Genomic DNA, 4,688 nt, shown 5'->3' with positions numbered 1-4,688 from the left:
TCCCAGTTACAGGACTAGAGGCTTATAAGCCACATAGTTGAAAATGCATCCACAAAGATGCAAAAAGAGTAAAAGAAACGCTGTACACAAAAACTCTGACCTCCATTTTTTAAAGCTTTTCTTAAGGCAACAGATGAGAAAAACACAGGGGAAATTCTTCCCCCTTGACTCCTTCTCAAGAAATCTTTGTACCAAGGATGCTAATTAACTTTGCATCTAAATGAATCACTTCCACTACCAAAATAATTCATATAAATATAACTATTCCCATTTCTTTAGAAATCTGTTCACAGTGTTAACACTGTGATGGAGGCACTGGACTCCCACAATTAAGCAGCAGAAGTTTCACAGTCTCCACAGGAGGTAAAGGCCTCAGCCTTTCCAGGCATATGCTGTGATTTTTGGGGTGCCAGGCACAGGGCCAGGAGTTGGACTCGATGATCCTAATGGATCCTTTCCAACTCAGCAAGTTCTAAGATTCTGTGATTCTATGAGTAATATTCAGGTCAAAAACTCCTCCAGGAAACCCACAAAGGGACAGTGACCCAGTGAGCATCAATGCACAGGAGCTTAGAACATTGATCATGCATTTGACACATGAACAGCAGTGATTTCTCCAAGACTCATTTGTCAGAGAACAAAGAAAATTGTGGGTACAAGAGGTTTCATACCCTTCCCAGAGCATGCAATCTGACTATGAAATTTTAAACCATTTTATTCCATAAATATGAGAGCCTGAGAGAGCCTTCTTTGAGATTTCCCTTACTGGCAGTGTGGTGTGTGGTGGTGATCTCCCCTTGAGTTATTCCTGAGACAGAGAGACCTTTTCCCAACAACATATCTTTGGTAAGTCCAGTTCAATCTCAGTTTCAATTGGACTGTATGCTGGTGACTCTTGAGCTGGGATGTCTCTCAAGGTTTGACATTCTTCACCCTGAGCCTGAGGGATCACTCCTTCCCCAGGGTGAAGAGATCTCTTATTCACAACACACTCTCAGAAAGCTGCTGATAGAATGCCAAAGAAGTGCTAATAAAAGCTATGTAGATAATTCCTTTAGACATAAACCAAGTCTGAGATTCAACCTAAGCTTCATCAGGAGTTTTGGAAAGAAGGGGGGGGCCACTGTGAACCTCATGGCTCAACAGGAAGGTCTAACTCACCCTTTTGTACCTCTGGCCCCTGAATAAACCACTCTAAATTATTCCAGCCCAGTTTTCCTTTGTATATCCTGTACTGTACAATATCTGTATATCCTGTACAATATCCTTGTATTTCCTGTTCTATCTGTATAGTAACTAATACTATGAACCTTGCCATCAAACTTTGTGCAGTCACACTTTGATAAATTTATATTAAAACAACTTTGCCAATACCTTTGGTGGTGATTCTTGTAGCCACCCTGAGTCACTGACCTGTGACAAACACACCTGACAGTTACCAGCACTGCAGTCAGTGGATCTCCTTACAGACCTGCTGTAAAAAGTGATGTTTAAAACCATCATTTTCATGAAGTTTCATTGCCTGTTGTGGGTGTTTTTTAAAGCATTGCTCTTCTTTGTTGCTTAACACAATACCATTACCTAGATGGCCTGCAGGGTCCCATTTCAGCAATAATCCTGCAGTGGCTGCACCTTGGCATTGATTTATGCTTGCATATTTGTTAGAAAGAAAACCTTTCTATCACAACAGTTGCCTTGCTTACTGAAGGGCAGAAAAACCAGCTAAATTATTTCAAAAGCATGAAGCAATTTGTAACAGGTGGTATTTTACTGATATGAAACAACTGCTCTAATGGGGAACAAATTGCTAAAATATTAACCATTGTGTGACTTTCCATCACAAAGAAACCACTGCAGAAATAATTTCTGCAGAAAAAGGCTCAAGCCTTCCTCATCATTGAGGCCACTCCTCTGTCATTATAATCCCTCACCTCAAGCAGCCTGAGCCCCTGGATGGGCTGAGGATTTGAGACAAGGGCTGAGAATTACAGTTAAGGGTGACAAAATGATATAGAGAAAGTGTCCTGGTGCTGGGAAGAGACATCCATAGCAGATGGAGGGAGATGAGTGGGAAAGAATAAACATGTCTCAGTCCCAAAAGGACTAGCAGAAGGTTTGGACCATGGAAAATCACTACTTTTTCCCTTCTCTTTTTTCACTCATACCTTTGTCTGCTGATCCTATACTAACACCACATGACACTTTCCTCTAAGCCATGAGAGTTACAGATGTTTTATACATATATTCATAATGAGGTGGAATTTTTATTAAACTTGCCTGTAGAAGCTATTGTGGAGCCCGAATTTTATTTACTACAGTATAATAAATTTCCGAAGCAGTGGTGACACCATGGTAACAATATTGCTAATGTAATTATTCCTGCCTCAAAAATAGAGTCAAGCCTTTGTCACATGTAGAACTGCTATACAATAATTGAATGCAGTTAGGTTTCCTTTCTTCTAAGCAGGAGGTGAGGAACTGAAAATACACTTCACCATGGTAATTTGAATCAGTAATTATTTGCAGAAATAAATGGGAGGAATTACCCATTCACATCCATATTCTTCTGTTTGGTTGTTTTCCCTAAAATAGCTAATACTGAATGGAGAGGTTTTGAATGAGGCATCCTAGCAGTTCAGGAGGGACATGGCTTGTTCAGGTGTGTGCACACACTTAGGGAATCATAGCTTCTGTGAATACAAATTTTTGCAGCAATAATCAAATAAAACCTTTTTTAAAGTTTACATTTTAACATTGTGTGGCAAATTTCTGGAATATAACAAGACAGAAGGACAACCTTACTCATACACAAAAATGAAGTGCAGTTCCCTAGCTATACTGCCAAGTTTAACCTTCACATGGAAACATTTAATAACATTTATAAGTCTTCTTATCAGTTCTGGGAGAAATGTGTGGATGAGGAAGATCCATGAAATATCACAATTTTTTTTTTTACCTCTAAAATAAAAAATGCCAATAGAAGTCAGTGGTGATTTTTTACTCTCCTCATTATATCAGAATAACACATATCTCTGTTCCTGTTATATAAAGGAGACATGAATAAATGGGCACATGAGCCCCTCAAGAAACATGATCTTTATAAGCATACATTTACATATGCAGCTACTAAATGGAGTCTGGAGTTACTGTGCTGGGATGTACATTGATGTAGCTCAGCTGAAACTGATTAAACTCCACTACAGTCTGCACCAGAAGATGAGTCTCTCTCATGCATTTTGCTAATGAGAAAAGAGAAGTCTTTGTGAAATTACTCATGCTAGAATTCAGTTTCTTTGTTTAGTTTCTCCTATACAGAGAGAAGTTATTTGATGAAGTGGAATGGAAAATCTCATGGAAAAAGATTTCATGTTGTTCAGTGCACATTCACTGAACTTAGACCTTGGCCTTGGAAACAGTAGGAAAACAAGAATATTTTAAAAGACTGTGATTAGAGGAAAAAGCTGTATTGCATGTGGCAGTATCTTAGTCCCTTGGGTGTGGCAAAGGAATTGGGTGCATTTTAGGAGGTGTATTCAATGGTCACCTTTGTCCACATCCTTCATAAAAACTGCTGAGCATTTGGCAAACCCACAGAAATGTGGTCTGGAAACACCTGAAGAGAGGCAATAAAGGGACTTCTATCAAAGGAGACTACTTTTTCCAAATGCCCATTGCAGCCAGCAGCATTACTTGCAAGCTTAATATTAAACATGCATTGAAGTGCTTTGCTGGCCAGAGGCCAGATGGCTCAAGCTTTACAAAACTGAGCTCTAACCAAAGCCTCACTGGGCTCTGGATGTCCTTCAGCATGGTTGTCTTTGCCTTATCTCACACTGAGCCTCTAGAAACCAAATGCAGACCTACTTCTCATTTATGTTGGCTTAGAAATGACCCTTTGCTGTCATGATCATGGTTCCTCTAAGAAATTCATGCAACAGATATAAGTAATGTGTTTGTTAAGAGAGTATTAAGTTGGAGCTATTTCAGCTTCTAGTTCAGCTGTCAGACACTGCAGAGGCTGCATTGCAGATGCAGTTGTGGGGCACTGCAGTTCTCTTTGCAATGCGTTTGGTGGGTTGGGATTCTGTTTCAAAAAGAGGAGGCAATTGGAGCAAAAAGCTCCCTATGGGTGGATGCTGCAAATAGTGAGCACAGAAGTTCTTACAGGCCTGTCAGCAGAAATCTCCATCTTTGATTTCAGATTAATTTCTCAAGCTTAGCAGGTCTCTATTTCTCACAAGAACTGAGCACATCCCCATTTTTGCTTTTTGAAACACATCATGTGATGCCCATCCTCCTGTCTTCCACTCCAGCCTGGGCTGTAGGAGGCTTCCAGCAAATGTGTGTGCCAGACAAAGCCCATGTCTTTGACAAGATGAGCCCAAAGACAGGGTCAGAGCAGGATGAGCTCCACCCTGCTGCAGCCAGGGGAGGATGCCAGTCCCTGGGGAAGAGCAGCACCCAAGGCAAACAGCAGCCAGCAGCACTCAGGATGTCAGCAGGACATCAGCCTGGGGCTGACAAGTCAGGGCTAATCCTGGGTTTTGTTTTATGTGAAACATGTAAAAGGTGCTGAACACTGACAATCATCCCAGAACTTTCCTTTCTCAGACAGATATGCTAATTGCCAAGCTGAGTTTTCTGCTAACACTCTGATCCTTTGCTTTTTCAGTGCCCAAGCAAATAGA

This window comes from Erithacus rubecula, assembly GCF_903797595.1.
Source record: "Erithacus rubecula genome assembly, chromosome: 4".
In the NCBI taxonomy this organism is placed as follows: Eukaryota; Metazoa; Chordata; class Aves; order Passeriformes; family Muscicapidae; genus Erithacus; species Erithacus rubecula.
This window is presented reverse-complemented; position numbering follows the sequence as displayed.